Below are 26,818 nucleotides of genomic sequence, written 5' to 3' on the forward strand. Positions count from 1 at the left end.
TGTTGGCTCACTCTGCCACCTTCAGAAAGTCTTCTCTGATTAGGGGGTTTGAAAAGTGTCACCTGTCAATTTAGACAATCTGCCCCTTTGCCCCTTGAGGTTCTGGGGGCAGGGGCTGTGCGGGGCAGGCAGTATAAAGGGCTTCGAACTGTTTGTTTACGTGGATGGTGGAAACAAAGCAGATGTGCGACCACAAAATCTTAAGCCATCAGGACTAGAAGGACCGAATACCCTTGTTTTCCAGAGGGGGAAACTGAGGCCTGGAGAGAGCAGGTGACTTGACTACGATCATCCAGCCAGTCGGAAGCAAAGGGGAAGCTTGCAACCATGTCTCCTGATACCCACCCGGTCCAGAGCTCTGCCCTCGACATCACGTCCAGGGCTGATTTGCCTCCTCCAGCTGTTGTCGTGTAATGGTGATCTGCTTGTCTTTCTTCCTGGAACTCGGCAAAGCCTCTGGCCTCATCTCTCCTCTGGGAATACATCCACACTCTGCGCCAGCACCTGCAGAGAGCAGGGGGTGCTGGGAGCCTCCATGTGTACTCATGCCGTTCTACTTAGGGCCCAGCTGCGATCCCTGGGGGTGTGCGCATGCGCACGCCAGAGCGCGGGCTTGCCAAGCCATCTCAAGAAAGACATTGCCTCATGTCTTCCCTTCTGTGTCTCATCTGTTGGACTAAAACATTTTTGTTCTTTAATACTATGCAACCAACCTTCATGAAGAATATGGAAAAGGAAAAAAATATTAAGAAGTTAAAAAAATCGCAATCCCACCATCCAGAGAGAACCACTGCTAACACCTTGGCACATTTCCTTCCAGTCTTTTTTCTCTTAATATATATGTATTCTCCCCCCCCCAGGACACTCCCATCCTATAAACAGAGCTTTATACCTGCTTTCCCCCCACCCCCACCTTTATGTTATGATCTTTTCCTGATGTTACTAACTATTTGTCCTTTTTTCCCTTCTTTTCTAAATATTTCTTCTTTTTCCCTAGAGGATCAAGGATTTGTATTCATGGACTTGGAGAAAATAAATTACTTTTCTATTAAAATGAGCATGGCCACATTTTGAAGTGGAAGACCAAATGTGCCTGAATTTCGTACCTGAAACACAAGGCTTCAACGAAAAAGGAGGGGATGAGCTTAGGCCCTCAGAGCTGCGCGCCCACGCTTCTCCGACGTTTGATGGGCAAGGGCGAGCGGGGTCAGTCTCCTTCAAGGCTTTTCAAGAGGACTTTTGTGAGTTTATTGGAGCCAGACTGATGACGTATGCTGGGGAACAAGATCTCAGATGCTCCTCCAGACATTTTTAAACATAGTACTCACCAAGTGTCATTTACTTAATATGTGTTACATATTCCAAACATATAATGTACTTAATAGATACTTACACATTGTGTAGTATATACAATATACTTCAGCTATAACATGTATCACATAATTATATACAAAATAACTTTATTTAGATATAATTTACATGTCATACAATTCACCCATTTAAAATGTATGTTTCCATGGTTTTTAATATGTTCATAAAAGTGTGTAACTATCACCACAATCAGTTTTAGAACATTCTCGTTGCCTCAAAAAGAAACCCTTTACGCATTAGCAATTATTATCTGTTTCTCTCCAACTCTGACAACCACGAACCTATTTTTGTCGCTATGGATTTGCTTACTCTTGACATTTCATATAAATGGAATTGTGCAATATGTGGCATTTGCTGTCTGGCTCCTTTCATTTCTATAATGCTGTCAAGGTTCATCCTAGTTGTAGCAAATATCAGTATTTCCTTTTACTGTAGCTGAACAACAGTCTGTTGTATGGATATACCACATTGTGTTGACTCCACTTTTAGCCGTTGCGACTCACGCTGCTGTGAACACTTGTGTACAAGTTTTTGCAGGGACGTATGTTTTTACTTCTCTTGGTGTCTATCCAGGGGTGGAGCTGCTGGGTCACGTGGTAACTCTGTTTCTCCTTTTGAGGAACTGCCAGCGTGTTTTCCACAGTGGCTGAGCCATTTTCCTTCCCACCAGCCGTGAGTGAGAACTACCTTTCCCACTGTGCCCAACACTCGTTATTACAGTCATCCTCGCGGGTGCGATTGGTTTTTCACTGTAGTCTGGATGTGTGTTTCCCTAATGACTAAGGTCGCTGAGCACCTTTTCATGGGCTCATCGGCCATTTGTGTATCTCCTCCAGAGAAATGTCTCTTTAGATCATTTTCTCATTTTTAAGTTGGCTGTGGAGTTATGTTTTTGTAGTGAGTTGGAAAAGTTCTTTTATGTTCGAGATCCAAGTGCCTTCGATATATGGTCAGATATACGGTTTGCAAATATCTTCCCCCTCCCTGCGGGTTTTCCTTCCACTGTCTTGGTGATATCCTTTGAAGCACAAAAGTTGTTTTGGTTTTTATGAAGTTTCAAGAATATTTTCAAGACACGATTTTATGAGCTAGTTTAATGTCTCATATGGGTATGCCAGAATTTAACGCATGTGTTCCCAGTTGATTTATTATTATTATTAACTGTGTTCCCACCACCCACCCTGGCAGTGCATTCGGGAGCCTGTTCGCTGCATCCTCTGCTGCTGTTATTTACAAGGAAAACTTCCTCTCTGGATTCACCGAAAACTTACTGAATTTCACTGAATTGTAAGATGAGCGTCTAGCTGGTCTGGGTTCCGCTGTGCAAGAACCTTGTCTGGGAAAGAAAATTTGAGCTCCATCAGAGGTAAGTCCAGGTAGAAAGGATGGCTAACCAGATTCCAGAATACCTTTCAAGAGACGCAGTCTTATTTATTTATTTATCCTCATCAAGGATATGTTTATTGATTTTTAGAAAGAGAGAGAGAAACACGAATCGGTTGCCTCCCATATGCGCCCGCACTGGCAATCGAACCCACAACCCAAGTATGTGCTCTGATCAGGAATCGAACCCAAAACTTTCAGTTTCCAGGAAGGCGCTCCAACCACGCAGCCAGGGCCAAGAGATGCAGTTTTATTCCTTTCCTGTGCAGACAACAGCTCTCTGGGAAGAGAAACCATTTCTTCTGGAAAGTTTTTGTGGGGAGGCTTTTGCAAAGCACGGGGCAGGAAACAGAAACTCCGAGAACATTTTGCTGGCCAGCGGTGGGCTTCATTTCACATCAGTCACCACTCATTCTTCTTGGCACCATTAATTCACCCCTTCCTTCCTGGTGTCAAAAAAGAGTCCATTCAGGTTATTCCAGATTGGCGGGGTTTGACTGTACCAGGAAGTGTGTGGCTTTCAACAGTCATTCGGTGATCGATTTACCCCACGAACATCTCCTAGGAATCCATTATGCACCCGCCACGGAACTAGAGGCATCACCTTGGATCAGGTTTGTGGTCTCGTGTGTTTACCCATTTAAGGTTCCGGAACCCTTTTCAACTGTTGGACCTGCCTGTTCAGAAAACCTTGTGCCACGCGCCCGCGCGCACACACACACACACACACACACACACACACACACACACACACCTATACCTATGTAAGTTTTACATGTTTATGGCCCCTTTGGAGACCTTCAGTAGATTTCCTGGGGCGGGGGGAGGGGTGAGCACGGGTGCCAGGCTCAGGGTCAGGGTTATATTCTAATAAATGGATGTCTAATAAATAAGAGATGTCATTGTCATAGTTGTGTCATTATAATGACATAACCCCTTGAAGCTTGACCCATAATCAAGGATTTCCACTCGCAGACTTTGACATTTGAGCAGCAGCTGCAGCAGAGAGTCCAACAGATGTGGTCCCAGGCCTCACGGAGCCCGCAGTTCTGGAAGAAGTCCTTTCCTGTCCCGGACTGCCCCAGGGACATCTGCTGAATCTCAGCAGGGCATTTGTCCCCTGGCTCTTGCCAACAGTGTGTTGGGAAGGAATAGGGGTGAATGAGCAGAAGAGGGGAGGCCTCAGGGAGCCTGGATCTCACCCGGCTTGGCGACCTCCCGTCAAGACTGGGGCTACGGGTGGCTGGCTGTGTGGAGCTTGGTCTCGGATGATGTCAGAGCCCCATTAGGGTTTTGGGAACCCAGCGGCCTCAAACAGCGAAAACCAAGGTAGACATCTGTGGGCAGGAAATGAAGCCAAGAGCGTGGCCACCCATGATCGTCAGATCGGGGAGGTCTGCACACCGCATGTGACTGCTTGTGCAGTTTTCCGTGACACACGACCCCAGGCCTATTCAACCAATGGAGACGGGCAGATCCTCCCCGCCTGCCTCCTGCAGGGGTGTATCACCTGAGGTAGGAAGATGTCCTTCAGGGTGAATGATTCACAGGCTCCCTTTGCTGAGTTCTGGATGAGCCCTTGGGCCCTCGTCTCCTCTCTCTCTCTCTCTCTCTCTCTCTTCTCTCTCTCTCCCCAACACCATACACAGGGCACTTGCGGAGGATGCAACCAGGAGGCCGCCAGCTGCTTCGGGACAGGCAGGAGAGTGGCACGGAGGGAAATCTGATTTATGAACCCTCCACGTCCTGGCGCCTCGGAGGGGGCCTGTCTGGGAAGGGACACGCCCAGGAAAATGGAGAGTCTCGGAGTGCTGCAAAGGATCGGAGACAGGAAATGACTGAGTCTGCTGTGTCCCAGGGACTGTGCTACGTGCCTTCTGTGGGCTAACACAAGTCATCCCCCCACCACTCGCTGTTACTATTATTGCCTCTGGGCCCTCTATGATAACCTCTGTGGGGCACAGAGAGGTTAAGCCACTTGCCTTAGGTCACACAGCTAGTGGTAAGTGGTGGGGCAGGATTGGAACTTCCACTGTGCTCTCGGCCTCCCCCAGTCGCTACCTTGAAGCTCTCAGGCTGGGAATAATTTCTTGATCATCCGATAGGACCTGGGCCCTCATCAAGTGAAGGGGAGCCCTGAGGCAGGACCCAAGGCCCCCTGCTTGACACTTGTTGCCTCTCTAGCTCCGGGACCATGGGGTGGTCCTAGGAGAGAGGGTCCTCTGTGCCTGGGGTTGACCAGCTGCTCAGGAAGTATTTTCCTGTTTACAGAACCGGTACCAGTCCTCAGCTGTGTGCTGCACGCTGGGGCTGTTCTGAGGAGGCAGGCCAGGCTGGAAGCACGCGGATGACCCAGCGTGCCCGGAGGCAGGCCCGGATGGTGACCAGACACCCAGGGGCACCTGCGTGCCTGGAGGACGTGCCAGTTGAGTGGGCTGTGAGGTCGGAGACCCCCGGACGTCACCCACCCAGACCCAGGGCCAGGGCCCCCACCCTCCCGTCTCCTCCTCGGTGGCAGACTGAGCTCCGAGCTTGTCTCTGAGTCAGAGGCCCCAGCAGGAAAATAAACTTTCTGTACTAAGAGGAGGAGGGAGAAGCTCTCTTTTCAAAAATAGGAGAGGCAGCCCTGTTGCTATGACGAATTTCTCGTGTTGCTCCGTGTTTTTTAAGTTTTTTTATTTTTTTAATGACCCACATAAAAAGGTACATACGGCCTCCTTATAAAAATCCATGGAAAAACCTCCCTCTGACGCCCGATTTGAGGGGGGCTCCAGGAGACGGGGGCCGGGAGAGCAGGTTTTCAGGCCTTTGAAGGCCCTGGCATCCTGACATTTTGGGGACCCCACCCCACATCATGGCAAACCTCGAGATGTCCCTACAAATCCCAGTACACATACGCACTTCTTACAAAAATATCTGGAAAGCTTCTAAAATAATTCATACTACATAGTTTTACGGAGACTAAATTATTCATCGTGTTCTTGCGATCTGGGCTGTTCTATTTCTAAAGGCGCAAGTGCTGTGGACAAGCAGTTGACTCGCTAATGTGTTGTAGGCATTTAATCAGACACTTATTAACTTCAAGTTTTCAGTCACCTTTTGGTGTCCTGGGGCCGACTTGCTTGTGAATGCGGGTGTCAGATCTCCCCGTGGGCCCTTGATAAGCTGGTGGGCTTCGGGCTCTGGGCTTCCTGTGGGGGCCGAGGTGCGGGGCTCAGGAGTAGGTGTGCAGAGAGATAGAGAGGGGAGGGAGGCTGGGAGAAAATGAGGAGATGGGGCAAAATATAAAGAATCCATGACTTAGGGTGAAGGCGTATAGGAGTTCTTGATACTTTTTTGTGAGTTTAAATAAAATGAAAAAATGAAATGATATCCAAATAAAAAATGAAAATGTGCCCGCACCCAAGGTGATTCTGGCGAGGGTGGATGGGAGGGGTCAATGACTTAATTGGAAGATTTTGGGGCAAGGAGGGGCAGAGGGGTGTGGCTTCTGGTTCTCTTACCCTCTAGCCAAGCTTGTCCCTTTTCATGTGCCTTGTATTTTGGGGATCCATACAGATTCTTCTGGAAGAAAGGGGCAGGTCTGAGGAGCTGAAGATTCTAGGTCCAGCCATCTGGGAGGCCGTGGGCTTTTCTAATAGTGACGGGGGAAGACGCTGAGTCACTGGTTGTAGGTTGCTGGAGGGGGGGTGGGGGCGGGGGGGGAGGGCAGACAGGGAGGAGAAAGAAGTGGCACCCATGGTGAATTCAAGTCTGCAGACTAGCACCTCATCGGCCTAGTAGGACGCTGGGCGCTGCTCTGGGGGCTTTGCGAGCACCCAACCCCTTTAATTCTCACAACACCCTGTCAGGCAGCCCCATGTTAGAGAGGAAACTCAGGAGGCTCAGTGAGGTGGCATCACTTCCTCGAGTTCACACAGCGGGGGTCTAGAAGAGCCAGGATGAACGCTTATAGCACAGCGAGAGCGAAGACTTTGGTAGGTGCTGCAAGGCCAGAGGCAGGAGGGAGGGTGGGAGAGATGGGCTTCCAGCAATGACCCACAGCGTTGACGCAACGCCGTGTATTAAGCGCTTGCTGTGAGCCCCACTCCATACCTACATCACACATCCTCTCGGCAAATGGCCCCCCCAGCCTCTAGCAGTGCCCCGGGAGAGGAGAGGGCTGCGTTTGCAAGTGGGGCCTTTCTAATGCCTACGAGAAGGGGGGAAATCCAACATTCATTGAGTACTGTGTGCCAGGTTCTGTTCTAAGCATGCTGTTTGTATCGACTCACTTCCTCTTCCCAACGGGGGTGGGAGGCGGGTGGTTTGTTACTCCCGTCTGAAGAGAAGAAAGCTGAGATTCAGAGAGCTTTGGGATTTGTCCTGGGTCATGCAGCGAGCAAGCGGAGGACCCTTGGATTGGTCCCACCTGGATAATCCAGGATAATCTCCCCATCTCAAGATTCACAACTTAATCACAGCTATAATTTAGTCATGTGAGCATCGAACGAACCAGATGGCTTGCCCAAGGCCACACGGCCAGTCACGGCTGAAGTGGTCCTCATTCCAGCGTGGCCTGTCTCCACCTTCAAGAAAGTCCAAAACAGGCACAGTTTGGAGTTACAGAGAATCCTCGTGCCACAGAAAGGGTCTCTGAAGACTTCCTATGATTCGAGAGCCTCTCTGGCTAGCCTAGTTTAGCCACCGATGATTAGGGAGACAGAGGAAACCATTTAGCTTTAACTAGTGTGAGGAACCCATGAACACCAAAGATCAATCAGAAACACCAAGGGCAGTGGGAATTAAGATAATCTACACTAGGGTTGGCCAGTACATGGGGCGGGATGGGGCAGGCAGGAACCAGCCCCCTGGCCTCTGAGACCAGTGGGGTGGACTTTTGTTGGAGGTCAGAGCGGGATGAGGAAGGCAAAGCGCCCTGCCCCAGGTCCAGGGCAGGCATTGCTAATCAATCATCGTGTGCTTTCCAGCCAGGCCTGGATGTGGTCCCCTGATCCTTGAACACAGAGCCCCAGGATTCCAGGCGCTGAGCATCAAGGTGAAGCTTGATCCACCGTCTTGGAACTACCTAGTCTCCAAGGGAATAGACCGAGGCCTCTTTCAATACTCTGTAGGCCGCTGACTCTCAGGCCCAGGGTCCTGTAGATTTCAAAATCCTATTAAAAAAAACACCCCCACCACCCCACCCTCCCCAACCCTTTTTAACTGCAAGGGGGGAAAAAAAAAAAGCCAAACTTAGCCATGTTCAGAATGGTGGCCAAGGACCTGTGGCTTCTGATTGTCTTCAGTGTAGCCCAGCTCCACCTGTTCCTTCCTGGGGGCTGGTGGGGCTGTATGCTTCAGCCCCACCTCTGGCATCCAGAGACCTGCTTGTCCTGGAGCCCAGGGTCCTCCTTCTGCCAGATGCGGCTCCCAGCTGATAAAACCCAAACCTCCTTTCAGCCTCAGCTTGGCTTGGGAGGCAAGGGGCCTCCAGGAGGCCTGTGGTAGCAGCGCATGCTGAAGGCGGGAGAGGCAATTTCCACAAGTCCGTCCAGAGACTGGATTCACCTGGCCCCCTTCCTGGGTCCCCACGAGTGCTTGATCTTCCTGGAACGCTGCCTCCCCCGCTCCCCCGACTTCCCCTCTCCCTTCCACTCGTTGCTCTGCTCTTCCTCTTCCCCCTTCTGGTCTCCTCCCCTCTCCTCCTCCCCACCCCACCCCTCCTTACCCACAGTAGATAAGGAAAGTGAGGTTCAAGGTGGAAGGACTTGCTGCGGTCACAAGGCTCACAGCGGTGGTGACAGGGATTCCATGAGATCAGGTGGGTCTGATCGCAAAGCCTCCCTTCTGCACCGCTATTCTGTGGGTTGACTAAGCAGCTTGTTCTGGGACCCAGAAGGTTTTCCTAACGGAAATATCTCTATCAGTGGTTTTCAAACTTGAGTGAACTCTAGAACCTGCCAGCAGCTTGCTAACCTGCAGCTGGTTGGGTGCGGCCCCCCGAGGGTCAGATTCTGCCGTCTGCAGTGAGGTCTGAGCGTCTGCAGTTCTAACAAGCCCCCAGGCAAGGCTGCTGCTGGCCGCTTTGAGACCACTGGTCTCTGTTTATAACGACCTTTAGATGGAGATGTTCGGGAGCCCCGTGGCGTTGTGGAAATGCCCTCTCCTTTTGGACCAGGAGACTCCGAGGCTGCTGCTCTGCTGCCAACTGCTGGGTGACCTTGGGCGAGTCCCTCGCCTTCTCTGGACCCGATGTTCACATCTGTACAATTAAGGCAGGTGCCGATGCTCTCAGTCCCCTGGGCAAGCATGGCAGGGCAGCGGGGAGAGGGCTTTGGAGTCAGGCTGGGTCTGACTTTTGACTCTGGGGAGTTGTGTGACCTTGGGCAAATGACTTAACCTCTCTGTGCTTCCACTTATCTTGGAAACAAATGAGTTAGACTAGACAGTGTTAAGTGTACATTTCACTGAATAGTTGAGGATGGTGGGGAGAGAAAGATGAAGTTCTAAGGCTGGTCTGATGGTAAAGGACACGTTCCCCCAGCTGCCCAAGCTTTTAGGCCCCAAAGAGAGCAGGAGAACCTCCTCCCTCCTTTCTCCCCTGGGTCCTTCCTTCCTTCCCTCCTTCCTTCCTTCTCCCTTCTCTTTTTTCCTCCTCTCTCTCTCTCTCTCTCTCTCTCCCTCTCTCTCTCTCCCCCTCTCCCCTCCCTGCCCCTCTCCTCTCCTCCCCTTCTCTTTTCCTTTCCACACAAGTTATTTTCTGCAGCCTTAGCTTTGGAATCAGACCTCGGTTCAATCAGATCTGTGGGCATGAGCTGGACACCCTTGGCAAGACGACTTCCCTCCGTGGCCACGGCGCCCTCATCTGAAAATGGACACGTGACCCCTCCCCCGGTGTTGGTGGCGGTCCGCACGATTGATTCCATGGGAAGTGCCTGGTCCAGGACAAGCACTCAGTAGGTCCTTCTGTCAGTGCCTTAGTGTGGGGGCGAAGGGCTGGTCCCTGAGCCAGACAGCCGGGTTGGAATCCCAGCTGTCCCCCGACCAGCTGTTGGCCTTGCACAAGTCACTTAACCTTTCTGCGTCCCAATTTCCTCATTGGTAAAATGGGGACAGAAGTAATAACTGCTTCCCAGGGTTGCAGTCTGGGTAGGTGGCAAGTGCCTAGCATGCTGCCCGGCTGTCAGCTACTTTGATGATTCCTCTGATGCGGATGTGACGATGGGGTGATGCAGACGATAAGCCAGGTGCTTAGATGGGGACAGAACAGGGGACAAAACACATCCCTTCCCCAAGGAGTTCCCAGTGCCAGGGAGAGACACCCTAACAGGCAGGGACAATGTCCCATTGGTTCCCCAAGGGGCCCAGGGGAACCCGGAGCAGCCCCCAAGGGGTAGGGAAGGCTTCCCAGGAGGTGGTCCCCAAGCTGAGACCTGAAGAGGAAGCAGAAGACCTTTGAATAATAAATATGTTCTTAAGAGTTTTTAAAAAGAAGATAATTGGGCAAATGTGGTTATTATAGCTACAAAGTTGAAAATAATCTAATTGGCCACCAAGAAATATTGAGCAAATAAGCTATGGTACCTGGCTCATGAAATAATTAGCAGCTATCGAAACAGGGTTATATGTATTATTTATTTATATATATTGATTATTTATATGTATCTACATATTATTTATATATACAATTATTTATACTATATATTTATATATTTTATAAATATAATTATATATGTATATTATATATAATTATTTATATATTTATATTATATATATTCATGCATTTATATTATATAATTATACATATTTATATATACATATATATTTATGTAAAATCATTGAATGAAAAAGGTTACAACATGGTCCATAGGGGCTCACTGAGTCATTTTATATTTATATATAAAATATATGTACGTGTATGTTCATACCAGAGTGTTGATAATATTATTTACCTTGGGGATCAGGGTTTGGGATGAAAGCAGAATTTATGTTTAAACGATACAGGGTCTGAACATAGTTAAAGGTTCCGATGCATTTTGTCGGGCGGCTCTCCAGAATGGCACATCAGTGCATAATCCAATTATGCATGTCATTTTTGCTCCTGTATAACATTTTCTAAAGTCAAACATTATGAGACATTGTAATCTTTGTTCATTAGATACTTTAAAAAGAACCCTCATTGTTGTTTTAATATACAAAAGTAAAAGAAAAGGAGGGAGCCTATTCAGCAGGAAAGGCGTCACAGGGGAGGGAACAGCGTGCACGGAGGCCTGGGGTGAGGAGGCAGCCCAGAGTGGTTGGCTCTCCTCCTTACTCTGTTCGCGCTCCTGCGGCCAGTCGTCTGGAGCTCCTGGGGCCCGTGTGGGGGGCACAGCCGCCCCAGCCGCTTGTGCTCCTGGTTTGTCCTCAGACAGTGGGCAGGGCTCCCAGCTGGGCTCGGCCACTGGGGTGGGGGGTGCGGGTCGTCCCCAGCAGGCATTGCCACTAGCCACCGCCCACCAGCCCGGTCCCTGGCTGGCAGGGACGGCCCCCCCTGGCAGCTCCTTCTCCATGCAGCTGGCCACCCCCACCCTCACTAGGTCCAGTTTCCTGCCCCTCCCTCCTGCTCTCCTCCCTCCAGCTGTTTCTCTGGCAGAGTCTGCTCCCATTCAGAACCACAGCCCCAACCAGCAAGGAGCTCAGGACAGACTGAGGTCTCCCCAGGAGCCTCTTCAGGGATGAGGGTGTCTTAGGGGTCAAGCTGGGGCTGTGCTCTGTGGGATTCGAGGAAACAGAGGAACTGCTTTCTGGGCAAACAGCCACAGCCGAAGACCGGTGTGATCGGGAGAAAGAAGTCAGGAAGCACAGGTCTCCTGCACAGCCCTGTGTGGCCTGAAGTATTGGGGAACCTTCCGGAAGACCTAGGCAGATACCAGCCTCAAGGTACCACGCTTGGCTTTGGCACCATCCGGAGGGACCGGGGAAGGGGAATACTAGTTCAAGAGAGTGGTTCCCTGGCTCTTCTTAAAATTTAATTTTTATCAAAGTGGACGTAATTCTATGATGATTTTCAGATTTCCAAAGTAAGGCGTGCTAATTGTTTTAAAAAAGTGAGGTCTCCAGAAGTCTAAAAGCAGTGAGCTCAGCATTTTCCTTGTTTCTCTGCTCCTGCTCACAGCAGTCCCACAAGGGAGGCAGGGCTCCCAGCCCCCATCCCCAGGTGAAGAAACTGAGGCTCAGAGAGGGGAGGGCACTGGCTCAGGGCTGGGGGGCTCGAGATCGGGGTGACGTGAGGTTCTGCAGAGCCTACCTTCTTTGCCACTAGCTATACTTACTCTCAGGGCAGAGGCCAAAGAAGGGCCCTCACCCAGAGGTGGCATTTCAGGTGCCCCTCTCCCTCCCCAACTCACTGACTCGTCATGTTTGCTGGGTGCCTGTGCCGTGCCCAGCGCGTGTGTATGTAAATGTGGATACACACCTCCACTTGTCTCCCCAGCGCTTTAAATTGAATGTATTGGGGTGGGACAGGTTAACGAGACCCTGCAGGTGCACGCCCTCTGAGTAGGGCATTGCGCCTCCCTCCGCGGGGAGCTTCCGAGCCCATCAGCCCGTCCCTCCACTGCACCAGCACCCGCAGGGAAAACCTGTCGTGGGACTTGTTCAGTCATCTCTCGGAGTGGCTGTTTCCTTCTTTTTCTCCCCCAGGATTATACATAGTACAGAACTGCAATAGTATAGACCCGCAGTGACCATGCTAGTACGTCATCGTCGGGCGTGTGTTCTCTGGACACCTTTCCAGGGGTGACGTTGCTGGGTCCAAGGTTGGCCTGTTTTTAAGGCAGTGGAGGCTTTTGGCCACATCGTTCCCCAAGGCTGCGCCGCCTTGCGCTCTCCCAGCGCTGTCCTGGGATGAGGTATTCTCCCAGCGTCACCCCTGCTGGTTGCTATCCAGCTCTTAAAACTTCCCTGATAAGCCCTGGCCGGGTTTCCCAATGGTTTGGTGCGTCAACCCAGTCAGGACACATACCTAGCTCGGGAAGAAACTGATAGGTGTCTGTCTCTCTCACATTGATGTTTCTCTCTGTCTCCGCCCCCCTGCCCCCCTCTCTAAAATCAACGAACAAAGCCTCCCCCCACCATGAGAAAGGTGAGGGAACACCTGGGGCCTCACTTTACATTTCTTTTTAATGCTGATTTGCCTTTATACTCATATTGTTCAGTTTTCTTTTATGATTACCTTGTTTAAGTCCATTTCCGTTTTTTTTCCCTGTTGGCTTGTTTATCTTTTTCTTGTTGAGTTCTTTGTATATGAAGGATATGAGCCCTTTACCCGTATTCTCTGTTGAAAATATTCCACTCCCCCCTCTGTTTTCAGACTAGCAAGTTTAAATGGGTTCGCCATAAAGACCAGCTTTGCGCAAAATTACAAGCAAACAACACTTAATAATGAAGTACAGTCAGCCCTCTGTATCGCAAGTTCTGCATCTGCAGATTCAACCAACTGCGGATCAAAAATCTTTGCCCCCCCAAAAAAGAAAGTTTTGTTATTGTTGACACGAACTCTGTAGTTAGACCGACGATGGCTGTGTCTGTACTGACCATGTAAGCATATGTTCTTGTCGTTACTCCCTAGACAATACAGGACAACACTATTTATAAGACGTACCATTTACGTTGTGTTGGGTATTATAAGTAATCTAGAGATGATTTGAAGGACATGCAAGGATGTGTGAAGGTTATATGCAAATACTTCACCGTTTTGTGTAAGGGACGGGAGCATTTGGGGTTTTCCTGTCCGTGGGGGCCATGGAACCCAGTCCCCGTGGACACGGAAGGGTGGCTGGAGCTGCTCTTTGATGTACGTCTGTTCACTCTGACCTGTGTGGTTCGGAGAGGGCGGTGAGACAGTGGTCAGGCGCTGAATCTGCTGTCTCTTCATGCAGGGCCTGGCCCTAGTGTCCCTTTTGGAATCCCCTACTTCCTTTTCAAGACCATCCTCCTTGTAGCTCTTGCTGTCTCTCCTGCTTCCTCCAACTTTCTCAAAGGAAAAACTTCTCTAAATGCCCCTGCTGCTGAAATGAACAGGATGGGTTAATTTGGGCCTCTGCCAGCAGGAGGTGGGTGGCTTGGCATTTTCTTAAGAAAGAGGTTTAACTTAAGCTGTTGACACACAAGTGGTGGGGCATCAGACACTGGGAAGCCCACGGGAAGGATTATTTATCTCTTGGTACACAGGGGCCTTCTCTGGACTCCTCCATACTTCAGAAATAGGTATACTTGACTTTGGGTAAGTACTTCCCTCTTGGGCTGAGCCCTTCTGAGAAGTCCCCCTGCAACTGGGCCAAAGCCTATCTGCATGAGACCCTCCCAGTGCCTGAATTTCCCCCGTCATAGTGCCCATCACACTGTTGTAATTGCTGGCTCTACTGTCTGTCTCTCCTGCTGGCCTGCGGGGCTCCTTGAGGCCTGAATGGGGTATTATTCTCTCTGAATCCTCAGTCTCCAGCACGAGACCTAGGATGCTCAGTGAATGGTCATCAAATAAACAAAGTAGCCAGGCCTCAGTTTCACCATCTGTAAAATGGGATGAGGGAGATATACTGAAGTTTCATCTCTTAAATGTTTACTTAGTAACTCCTGTCAGTTTGCACACCATTTATTGTGATGATTTCTTGAATCTTCACATGGCTATATGATAAAGGTACTATTAATATGTCTGTTTGACAGATTAGAAAACTGAGTCCTGGAGGGGGTTCTGATGCTAGACCCCAAAAGAGGCAATAGAGCACTGTGGCTATGGGGTTCAGTTCTGTGGAGAGGGCTTGATCCTGGTCTGCCACCTGCCAGCTTAGGGACACAGAACCAGTTATTTCTTATCTTTACACCTCAGATTTCTCATCTATAAAATGGGAGTGTGAATAGTAACTACCTCCTAGGATTATTAAAAGGTTAAACGAGATGATACATGAGGGGCACTTAGCAGAGGGCTTGTCATGTAGAAAGGGCTCTGTAAACATAGCTGTTATTCTGTTACCATTTCTATACCACCAATATGTCTATACCTGTGACACCCATCTGACCCCAGCAGAAATTATTATTGCTTTCTTTACCAGTGGATTATCAATGCCCAAGTTCCTTCCTGCTGGGGTACAAGAAAACCAAAGGCTGATTTCATTCTCTTTGAGCTATGCTGCACAGGTGCAGCTATCACTGCCAGTGTTGAGGCTATGAAGTAGACTCAAGACTTCTCAGAGTGTAACCCTGGAATTACTGCCCTTATGATCGATAACCACGAGTATTTCTTAAAGCTCCAGTTTTCTGACTCAGAATATCTGAGGATGAGCCGCAGTGGGAGTCTGCATGGTGAACCTGCTCCCCAGATGAGTCTGATGCACCCCAAAACTTAAGAGTCCTCGAATGTGTCCTCTTTTTGCCTTTGCCAAGGTCTCTGGGCTCTTTGCTGCACATCGAGGTTGGTTTTTTGTCCTTTCTAAGCAAATGTCTATGTACTTCTTGCAAGTCTACAAGTCCTGAGTCAGCAATTGAAGCCAGGAGGCAGGACGGAGAAGAAGTGAAACTGTGCTGTGTTGTACCACAGAAAGTCAGCTCGTGTTAGCAGTCGTCCAGTGTGCAGACTTGGAAAGTGTTTCAAACCACAGAAAACACATGAAGAAGTACAACTCGCAGACAGATAGAAGTGGTGTTGGTCTAGTTGAAACAGAGGTGGAGGAGGACCCCAGACCACAGCGCACTGGACCTCACCCCCTTAAAGGGCCTCCAAGAATCGTCAGAGCTCTGCGGGCCAGGCTGAAAATTGCAAATCTACTCCAAATTGTCATGAGACCAAAGTTCTTGACCTTTGCTGCGTGTGCTCTGTGACCTTAGGCATGGTACTCTCACTCCCCGGCTGTAGTCATTTGTAAATAATGAGGCTGAATGTTGTTTTGTCTGGGTAGTAGCTGTAGGAACAGACAGACCAAAGACATGTATAATGGCTCAATAAGACAGATGTTTATTGTAAGGCAAGTATCTCTGAATGGAGGGGGTCCTCTTCCACCCAGCGATTCAGTGTCCCATCTCATGTCCCTACTATCCCTTTGGACAGCATCACTGATGAAAGCAAGCACGGAGGTGGCATTTTTGCTTCTAAACTGCCTTTAACCACATGTAAGAACTAATCATGTGACCAATCTGGTTGCACAGGGGTCTGGGAAGTGGAGTTCTTGGCCAGGGTGGCTTCTTCCCAGCTACAGCTGTGCAGTGTAGCGGGGAGGATAGAGTCTTGTGGACAGCTGGCTGTCTCTGCCACAGATATGGTGGTTCCTTGGGTCTCCCATTCTCTGATTTGAAGTCTACATTTTCATTAGTCCATCTTAAAGTTAACATGGTAATGATGAACCCACAAATACTTCTCTTTCTTTGAGATAATCCCCATCAAATATAACAAGTAAATTCCTACAGTCCAGGCCCCTAAACACGGATTTCCCTGGAACTTGGACAACTGCCATTCTCTTTCCCTTCTAGAAAAAGGAAACAAGAATCACAGTTTTATTGAGTGCAACACATTTATTGAGCCAAAGGTTTTCATATCCAGTGTCTCACTTCATCTCCTTACAAACCTATATTGAAAGGCTTTAGGATCATCGTCCCGCATTTTTAGATGAAGAAAGTAAGGCTCAGAGGGGTAAAGGGATTTGCCCAAGGTCACATAGCTCATGAGCAAAAGAACTGGGATTTGAAGGAAGGAAACCCTACTCCTGCCATAGGGTCCCATTGTGTGTGTGTGTGTGTGTGTGTGTGTGTGTGTGTCTAAGGTAGGGTTTTCTTGGGCTGAACTCCCCCAGCGCTGGGGATAGGGCAGTGGAAGTGCAGTAATCATTGTCCAAGTCCCTAGCAGGGCTCAAACTTATTGACTACAAGGCAGCTGGGTGGTTGTCCTGGCCTGAGAAAGCCCAGTGTGAGTAAATACAACAGCCACTGCCCAGAAAAAAGGAAGGAGATGGCGTATGAGGACATACACTTGGTGCCCGCGGGTCCTGGGTGACTCTGAGGTCTTGACTAAGCCACGTAGCGGGTGCTCGGGACCAATTTCCCATATGAAGAAACCTGTGGGGGAGTGAAAGCTGTATTAACGTGAGAACTTAGATGAATCAGGCCCAGTTCCTGTTCTTAAGGTCTCCGAAGGAGGGGAAGTGACCTTGGAACACATACTTTCATTCATTCACTCAAAAAAACCCATTTATTTGCACCATCTGTGTGGCTGGCATTCCACAAAGCAGAATGATGAGAAGGATAGGAGTGTTTGCCCCGATTTTAGAGATAAGGGAAGTGAGGCCCTGACTGGTTAAGTGACATTTCCAAGGCCACCTGGTGGGACTCGTACTTGGGGCTCCTGGTTGCCAATCTAGGACTCTTTGTTTTCTTCTGGGTGAGGGGAAGGCCCTACACCAGACCTGGGATGCAAGGAAGGAGGGTTGGCAGCCACTTTGTGCCACTTCTGGACTCCAGGACACGTTAGTTTCAGGCAGAACTAGGAAATTTAGCGAAGTCACTTATCTTTTGGAATCTCTCTATTTTTGCAGTGATGGGCACAAGCGTGGTAGAGAAAGAGTGGAATTTCTTGCCCTGCTGGGTGAAACCAAGTGGCAGAATTCTACAGGGTGCTGTTAAAGAGAGAGATGCCAGTGCTTGGTTGGCCTCTGTTGACAGCCGAACATGGTCACAGACCTCACAGCCAGCTGCTCTAGAGTTCTGACCCCAGCTCTGCCCCTTACCCTCCAGGGGCCTCAGTGTCCCCATCTGCAAGGGGGGGGACAGAATTAGTGTCACAGGGTCCTTGTGGGATTAAATGTCTTAATGTACGTAAAGTACTGAGTACAGCTCATAGTCAGCTCAATGAAAGCCTTTCTGTTTTTTTTTTTTTAAAAAAGATCATTATTTATTTATTTTTAGAGAAAATGGGGAGGGGAATGAGAAAGAGGGAGAGAAACATCAATGTGTGGCTGCCTCTCATGTGCCCCATGCTGGGGACCCAGCCCACAACCCAGGCATGTGCCCCGACTGGAAATTGAACTGGCGACCCATTGGTTCACAGTCTGGCACTCAATCCACTGAGCCACACCAGCCAGGGCAGCATTTCTGTTTTTGTGCTCAGGAAAGCAAGCATTGAAATTCGCCTTTGCACATCTGAGGTGCTGTGGGCATCTGGTACCTGTGACCTTGGGTTCCTAGGCTAGAAAAGGTCATTTTGGCCAGTCTCCTGGCTTCATGCCTCGCTCTGGGGAGAAGTCTTGGACTCCGGGGGTGGGAGGTGAAGCACCACCCACCATAGACACCCTCTGGTAATCTTGGAAGTACCAGCAGCTGACTCAGTAGGGTGGTCAACTGCTACTCAGGCAGAATGTTGGAATCGGTTCTGCTTTCTTGGGGTACATGACTTGGGTCCTCTGATCCCCAGCTCTGGGCTCGTGCTGAGGGCAGCTCTTGTGCAAGGAGGTGGGTGAGTGGGCAGCTGATGCAATACTCAACAGCTAGCATATTCGATTTTTCCTTCTGCAAATCATGGGTCAGAGAGACAGGAGGCGAGAGAGGGTGTGATGTCACCAGGCAGGCCTGGGGTCTCGTCCTGGGCGTGGCACCCACCCCCAGGGTGAGCTCCGGCAAGTCGCATCGCCTTTGTGAGCCTTAGTTTCCTGTCCAGTTGTTCAGAGAGTGTCTGCAGGGTGCCGTCAATGGTCTGGGACAGTGACTAAGGGCAGGGGACATTCAAGATAAGTGCGTCCCTTGTCATATGAATGTGTTGGAATAGTGCTCAGAATCTATGAACTTGTGGATGTGAGATGAGGTTGAGAACTCAGATCGCCAGTGTATGAGTGTCTGGTCACTGCTATACCAATCACCACGGACTCTGTGGCTTAAAACAACACAAATGTATCATCTTAACGTCCTGGAGGTCAGAAGTCCAAGGACATTTCACTGGGATAAAAGCAAGATGCCAGCAAGGCTGAGTTCCTTCTGGAGGCTCCAGGGGGCAATCCAGTCCCTTGCCGTTTTTAGTTTCTAGGGGCCGCTCACATTGGTTGATTCCTGGTCCCTTTCTCCATCTTCAAAGCCAGCAGTGGCAGGAGGAGTCCTCTCGCACCGAATGACTCCGACTCTCCTGCCTCCCTCTTCCATTTATAAGGACCCGTGTGATGACGTGGGCCCACCTGGAGAACCCAAGCTGCTCTCCCCATCTCAAAAACCCTTAACCCGATCACATCTGCGAAGCCCCTTTTGCGTTGCAGGTGATATATTCTCAGGTATCCAGGGTTAGGACGATGATATCTTGGTGGGGGGCGGGGGCCATTGTCCTTCCCACCCCAGTGAAGCATGTCACAAACACTGACCTGCCTGCATTGATTGGGTTCCTGACTTTGGACACTAAGAGTTCACATGGCCCGTCTCGTACGTACAGTTGGCTCCGCAGGGAACTGACCAATCAGAACAGACATGGATGTAAACAACCAATGAGGCCGTGCCAGGGTGTGCAGGGTGATTGTCAAGCGCGACAAAGGCCCCATCTTTGGCATCATTGAGGCTGGATTGAAATCCCTGCTCCATTCCTTACAAACCCTGTGGCTCTGGGCAAGGGAGTTTTCTCATCGGTGTAACAGGATGACAATGGTGATGTGCCTTCCACAGGCTGGTGGTTAGAGGAAACGGGTGTGCCCGAGTTGAGTGCCGAGCAGGGTGCCTGGCATCTGGTGGGGGCTCCACGTGAACTGGTGATCCCGGCACAGTTTTGTTTTCCAGGCTGGGCCTCTCTGTGGGGATTTATAGATGTGAGAACCCTCTGTTTGTGCTCCAGGCTGGGGAGAAGTTCTAGCCTGGCTCATGGGAGGCAAGGAGAAGAGCAACTTCCTGTTCCCTGGAAGGAAGGGGGCTCATTGTGGAGGAAGTGTGCCTCCTGGAGGGGTGGCTGTACCAGCTGTCCAGGCAGGCTTGTGTTCAACTGGAAAGTTCTCATGATCTGAGGTGGCTCCAGGGACGGTTACTTCAATTCCCACAGCTGTAAGAACCTGGAGCCCTTTGTTGTGCTGTTCAGCGTGGCTCAGTTTCCTCCAATTCTGTCTCTTTCTGAGTTTCTCTTTCCACGTCTGGCCTTGCGGCTGAATGCTCCACCCTCCCTCTGAGTTGCCTATTTAAACACCCCAGAGGGACGACATTATTGGTTCATTTAGTCTTGTCAGAGTTCCCGTTGGGTCCCTAATGAGGTTCAGGTTTCCCTCTGATGAGGAGATAATCCCCTCTCAATCTGCAATCTTCATTTCCTGCAGGTCCAAGAAAGCTCTTGAATTGACATTGAATTAAGTTGACATTGACCTTGGCGTTATCTAGTCCAGGGATAGAGTTCTATACTCCTCACTCATGAGCCATGGCAGACATCACCGATTCGATCATGTCTCTAGCTGAAACCGAATGTTTCTGTAATTTCCCCCCTGTGTTTCAAATCATCCCAAAATGTAGTAGTTTGAGACAACATGCTTGTTTATGATTCTGTAATCGGACGGAGTTCACAGGGATGGCCCATCTTTGTTCCAGGAGGTAGCGCAGGGTCGATCGGGGGCTGTATTCAGCTGGGAGCTTGACCGGGGCCGGGATGTTCAGGGTGGCCTCACATCCTGCGGGGGCTCGTGCTGTGTCTGTCCGTGTGGCAGGGCTGCTTAGACCTCTCTGCCTGGAGGCTCAGGGCTCTGGGGCAGTGCAAGTAGAAGCTGCCAGGCTCCCTGAGATGCAGGACTGGGACCAGCACTGCCTCACTTCTGCCACATTATGTTGGTCACTGCAGGTCCCCAGGCCAGCCCAGATTCAAGGGGAGGAGACCTAGAGCCCACCCTCTCGATGTGTTTATTTAAAGGGGGTGGAGGATGACATGAGTGTCCATCTTTAAAGATAATCTACCAACCAGACGTGGCCTTAAAATCTGATGGATGACAAGGGTCATCTGAGATAATTGTTTGTCATCCCTGAGTGTCTTTGTCCATTCGGGCTGCTGTAATAAAATATGGCAGCCTGGGTGGATTCTAAACAGCAGAAATTTGTCTCTGACAGTTTTGGAGGCTGGAAGTCCAAGATCGGGGTGCTGGCATGGTTGGGTCTAGTGAAGGTCCTTTTCAGGGTTGCACATCACTGATTTCTTGCTGTGTCCTTGTGTGGTGGGAGGGGCTAGAGATCTCTCTGGAGTCTCTTTTATAAAAGTCTCTTTTATAATCCCATGAATAAGGCCTCCACCCTTACAACCTAATCACCCTCCAAAGGCCCCACCCCTTAACACCGTCACATTGGGGGTCAGGACTTCAATACATGAATTTGGGGGAGGGCACAAGCCTTCAACCATAGCGCTGAGCCTGCTCCCACCTCCATTTTCCAGATGGAAAAACTGAGGCTCAGGAGGTGAGAGGGACTCATCTAAAGGAGCCGAGGAAGATGGCAAGGGAGCTGGGACACAGCCTCCATTTACTCTGCCAGCATTTGCTGAGCACCTACTGTGTGCCAGGAGCTTGGGATACAGGGAGCCATGAGCCCTGCCCTCAGGGGGCTCCCAGTTGAGCTCAAAGACAGGTGTGCAAACAGAGTGGGGTTCATCGAGCCAGAAGCATGGCTATGGCTTCAATACACGCAGGGCCCGCTCCTGGCTCACAGGCATGCATGGCAATTCCATCCATCATCCACTCAGGTGAACTCTGGGCCATTTGGACTTCAGGCCGGCTGTTAAATGCACTTGAGTTAGTGCCTGCCTGGTGCATTCAGGACGCAAGGTGCTACATGAACAAAGAATGGGTAGCGTCGATCGGGGAAGCCAGGAAATAATCGGGGAGTGTGGATTTGAGCTGCTTCCAAGGACGAGTTGTCCCTGAGTGCTTGGAAGAGAAGTTGGCCAGAAATAAAAGATATTTCAGGCGGGGAGAGCAGCATGAGCAACGATCTTGAGGCTGGACGAGGAAGGGGTGTCTGCTGTGGTGGGTGGAAGCAGGGAGGGGCCGGAGGGAGTCTGGGCAGTCTGCAGGGCCTTGAATGTCCCACCCAATTTTCCGGGTGGCCCAAGGCACCCCGTCTCACCAGAACAGCATCCTATTGTCCCCAGGCCTCGTCCTCTCCAAACTCGGTGCTTAAACTCGAACATTTGGACAATGGAGGATTTCAGACAATCTCAAGCTAATTGCATTGGAAATTCCAACTTGGCAGAGGGCATGTGGCTTTGTGGCTTTATCTCCTGGGTTGTCTGTCCGTGAAACAGCTGGGAGAAGAGGGTATTTCTTTGCAATGGTGGCTTTTTATTTTTTGACTGAACAATGGGTCCCTTCCCCTACCACGCCCAGGCCTTGCTGATGGAGGCTGGGAGGAAACGAGGGGTCTCTTTGGGGGTGAAAGAGAATTGATGCAGGACGGCACCTGTGGTCGGCCTGTGGCGTGTTTGCAAGAGGGAGACAGACTCCCTGACTGCCTACTGAGCCAGGCTGGGCGGGGAAGCGCCCACGGCCTCCCTGCAGTGGCTGGGGTTGTGGGGGGGAGTTGGGGGAGTGCTTCAGGGAGTGCAGACATTCTTCCGTCTCTTTTCCAACAGACTGAACTCCCAGGGGCCTCTCTGACTGTCAGGATTTGGGTCATGAAGAAACGGGGTGCCCCTTGAGGGAGGATGGAACGGCCACCCGATGCGGGGAAGCAGTCTGCTGCCTCACAGACCCGTTTTGAAACCCATTTCTGCGGCCTGCTTGCCGGCTGGGAGACCTCAGAGAGGTCGCTGACCCACTCCGAGCCTCAGTTTCCTCCGCTGTAACCTGGGGGTCGTGAGAGGGCTTTCCTCCTCGGGGCAGTGTTGTGTGGCTCCCGTGGGAGCACGTGAAATGGGGCTGAAACCCACAATGTGGGGGGGCTGGCTCCAGCAGGGGGGCAATGGTGGGCACCGGACATCCTGAGCCACGAGGGGCAGAGAAGTGCCAGTTGTAGGTGGTGCCAGAGTCACAGCTTCGCCCAAGCCTGCCCCTCTGTTTCTTGCATCTGGGCGGAGGCCTCGATCCATCGCCAGCCTTGCTTCTCCTGGGGGAAGCAGGGCCCGTCTGGCCTAAATGGACCTGACCTTTCTTCTGCTGTTTTGCTCTCCCTGCCTGTGAAAAGCCTCAGCCATGAAGGAAATCAGAAACAGGGCTCTGGGGAAGGGCAGGGGTGGATTCCCGGGGCCTGGCTGGGCGATGCCTCCCACCTCCCTGTTGCCAATTCCTGGCAGGCCTGGGAAAGCACATTCGTCAGGTTGGGGCCCTGGGCCTCCTCCCTGTCCTGCTGGGTGGCCTCTGATCCAGGAGCTCTTTCTTTCTTTTTTTTTTTTTTTCATTTACTTTCTGGGGGTGACACTAGTTAATAAAATTACCTAGGTGTCCAGGCTTTCTGGCCGCTTCCCATCCTTGGCGTTCTCCCAGCTCCAGTGTCTCACATTTTCCAGTGGTCCGATGTGGGGGGGGTGGGGCCTGCGGTGTCCCAGGGCTCCTCCTCCAAGAGCTTTTTGTGCTGATCCCACAGCCTGAAGGAACAGGTAGTTTCCACTCACAGGTCCTGGCTCCTGCCCAGTCTCACTTCCTGCCACTGTCAAAACTGTCTTCGAGGGCCAGGAGACGTGGGAAGTGGGGTCAATGGTCCTGCCTCACGGCCAAGGGCGCTGGGGCCCAGAGCCAGCCTCCCAGTGTGCCTTTGAAATGCCCCCTTGCCCCAGTGCCGCCAGCGTTTAGCTCTTCCGCGGGGACTGCAGCCCAAGGATTCGGTTTGGAGTCGTACAGACCTGGGCTCAAGGCCTGTGTCCCTTGGTGAGCAGCTGGGTGATCCGCAGTCAGCCACTCCCTCTTGGCCTCAGTTTCCCCACTTGTAAATGCTGTGGGTGGGGATCGTCCCTGCATGGTGCAGTGGGGAATACATGCAGTAATGGTTAGAAAGGGCGTCAGGTCACAGGCCCCTGTAAAGGGAGTGGGCCTTAGGTTTCTGGGCACTTAAGACGGGGTGTGAGCGAGGGCCTTGGTAAAAAAAATTTCTGAAGTGAGATTGAATTTTTCTTTTTCAATCTTCATCCAAGGGTACATTTCTTGATTTTAGAGAGAAAGAGAGGGAGGAAGAGGGGGAGAGAGAAACATGGGTCAGTTGCCTCGTATGTGCCCTGAGCAGGGATCAAACCCTCAACCTTTTGGTGTATGAGATGATGCTCCAACTACCTGAGCCACATGGCCAGGGCGAGACAAAAGTCTTCAAACGCCCCTTTTCTGCTCAGCCTCCTGCGTGTTAGCAGCCATATTTTCCTGTCCAGGATGGGGCTCAGAGAGGTTAGTTGCCTGCCTGAGGCCACACAGCTTGTAAGAGGGAAGGGAAGACAGACTCTTGACACCAGGCTCTAGGCTCATCTGTCCACTACTCTGGGCTGTTCCTATTCTCCCGGCCCCTTTGTCTGGAGCCCACCCACCCTCCTCCTCTGTGATTTCCGGGCCCTCTCCTCCTCACCGACAGCGGATGCGCCCTGCCCCAGTGAGGGCTGGCTTGTGCACCTTGGACAGCTTGATCAAAACAGACCGGTCTCGCGCCCCATCCCCTGGGCAGCCTGTCCTCATCCCGTGGTCCTGCCGAAAACCCATCAGTCAACTCTTTCACACCAAGGCACTTACGACTGGTGAGCGCTCACAGGTGTGGGGGTTGGTGAGCAGGAAGTGTCCATGATGGTGACCGCTCAGCCACTGTGGACGTGAGGTGCAGGAAGCCCTTTGGTCAGGGATCTTCCTGGAGGCCTGCGAGCTGCAGCCTCCCCTGCGGCAGGACCTGAGGGCAGAGTCACTGAGTCAATTCGGTAGGAGAAGCACGCAGTGCCGACTTCCTCATACCTCCAGCGGGGCCTTGCAGCTCCTCCCTTTTCTTGTAGATAAAGTGGCTGGAATTGGGTGGACTTTTTTCTTTAATGTGACAAAGCTGTACATCAGCAGAGCTGAGACAGACAGGGCAGATTGTGGAGGCAAGTGCCACGGCCTCAGCACACCCTGCATCTGCACGGCCTGCCCGCTAGCCTGCCACTTTCTCACGAAGCTTGGGAGCAGAGGTGACTACCCTGGCTGTGTGCCCTTGGCCCTGGATGAGGAGCGGGGTCCAGGTACCCTCAGCTGAAAGGGTAAAACTGTCATTTCACTCAGGGGAGGTCTCTTCCTTCCTCGTGCGGGGTCGGGGGCTGAAGGGGGTGCTGGGAGAGGATGGGGCATGCCGGCTGGGTTGGTGTCCGGGAAAGTGTTTCCCATCAAGATGGGAGACCGGCTGGTGTGCTGCTCGGAGCTTCTGGAATCTGACTCCTTGGCTTCACATCCCTTGACTTGCGAGCTGGGCAGCCCCAGTTTCCTCATCCGTAAAGTGAGGGTGAGGATTACAGCGCCTCACAGGGTGTGGTGGGGGAGGGGACAGAGGGACCCAGGGGACGGCACGTTCCATTTGATGTTTTATCTCTAGGTTTCTGGTGCTCAGCACAGCCGGTTGTTCCAAGGAAAGAATCTAGAACTGGGGACGCTGGACTCGGGCATTCACAAGGGGCATGTGCTCAGCTCGGGCCCAGCACTCAGTAACTGCGTGGTGTTTGCCGTCTGTCACCTGTTGTCCCTGTCCCTAGGAATAGGGTGGGTTGAGTGGGAAGTTCTACCTCTTCGTGCCTGCGCTGTGGGGCTTTGGGCAAATGGCTTCACCTTGTTGGGAGGTGTGGTTTCTAAACTGCGGCTGCATCGGCTCCCTCTGGGGTGGTTGCAACTATGTAGGGGTGACATCCACGGCACCCCTGGCCCCAGGCCAGTGGTAACATTCTGGAACCTTCTGAAAGGCTCTTCTGGGTGTCCTGTGGCTCCTGCATGGGTGATGGTGGCCAGCTCCTTTCCCCCCTTTGGTGTCACATGGAGATGCTGGGGGGTTCTGGGTGTGCCCCCAGACCTGGGGTGCAGAGCAAGGCCACTGTAAGGAGCTGGGTCCGAGGCTGGCTGCCTGGCCCCAGTCTTCTCCATGCACCTCCTGACCCCGTGACCCTTCCTCGATCTCTCCCTCCATCCTGCTTTCTTCCGCAGTGGCCGGCGCTCTGAGCCCTCCTCTGGCTTCCAGACCTTGAGTGGAGCACCTTTAGGCTAAACCAGGCACCTCCCTCCCCCCGGGGGGAGGGTCCTCGAGGCCCCATGTGCCAGCCAGGTTCTTGGTGGCTTCTTCCCTGGGCACCAGCTGTGGTGGGAGGCGATTCCTCAGCTGGGCTGGGGGGCTGATAATCAGGGCTGTGGCGTGTCTGGGACAAAATGAGGGAAAGGAAGGACCCTGAGGGCTGACGGTGACGGTTCCCATGAGTCGGCATTTCTGTGGTTGCCGGGGTCTCTGCTCTGGCTTCACCCCATGGCGGGCAGGGAAGGGGGCTCAGAAACCTGCACCAGCAGAGAAGCAGGGAGGAGGGAGACAAAGGCTCCTCTGTCAGCTCCTCCTCAGGGAGGTGGCCGGGGAGGGGTGAGTGCTGCGAAGAGGCAGATGAGGACTCGTGCCTGGCACCTTGTCACCGGCTAGATTGATTCTTCGTGAGCCATGGGTGGAAAATTACTTTGGATCCTTTCCTGAGGGGCCAGGAAGGCTAGAGCCAGTTCACGTAGGGGAGAGGTTTCTCCACATCCCAGGAATGCGATCACTGCTTTATTTTAAAACAGAATAAAAGCAGAAAGCAGCCTCAAGGGGTGGCTGCTCGGGGCCACTCAAGGCTGCCACGCCAGCTCCAGAACACGGCTTGGGCTCCGGCCTCTGAGATCCGGAATGACACCAGACACCTGCTGGCTGGCCAGTCACTGGCTTCTTCTCTTTGATCCCAGGGGTTCTGGATCTACCCTTTGGGGTTGACGAGGGGCCCTCGGGCAGAAGTCTGCCTCCTTCACACTGTAAATGGCTTCATAGAGCCGCAGAATCCGCCCCGATTCTTGATCCCCACAAGGGCCCGGGAATGGCCGTTAGCTTCCTTTGATAAACATGGAAGCCGAGGACCGGGAGTTGGAATGGCTAGGACAGCTGGGATGAGAACCAAGTTTCCCCGACTTCCTGT

The 26,818-nt window shown here is 51.6% G+C and overlaps 1 protein-coding gene across 7 annotated transcripts in view; it reads left to right on the forward strand.

Annotated features, from left to right (window-relative positions):
* Window positions 1-8,449: 8,449 nt before the first annotated feature.
* CMKLR1 (chemerin chemokine-like receptor 1) overlaps window positions 8,450-26,818 on the forward strand; it is a 44,502-nt gene continuing 26,133 nt past the window's right edge. For 3 of the 7 annotated variants that reach the window (XM_024566979.3, XM_024566980.3, XM_045200926.2), the window contains exon 1: window positions 11,398-11,658. The gene's annotated coding sequence lies outside the window, so the exon portion shown is untranslated. Of the gene's footprint in view, window positions 8,558-8,857; window positions 9,012-11,397; window positions 11,659-26,818 lie in introns of those variants that run through there. The other 4 variants (XM_045200917.2, XM_045200919.2, XM_045200915.2 and 1 more) reach the window with 2 other exon arrangements.

This window comes from Desmodus rotundus, chromosome 7 (assembly GCF_022682495.2).
Source record: "Desmodus rotundus isolate HL8 chromosome 7, HLdesRot8A.1, whole genome shotgun sequence".
NCBI lineage: Eukaryota > Metazoa > Chordata > Mammalia > Chiroptera > Phyllostomidae > Desmodus > Desmodus rotundus.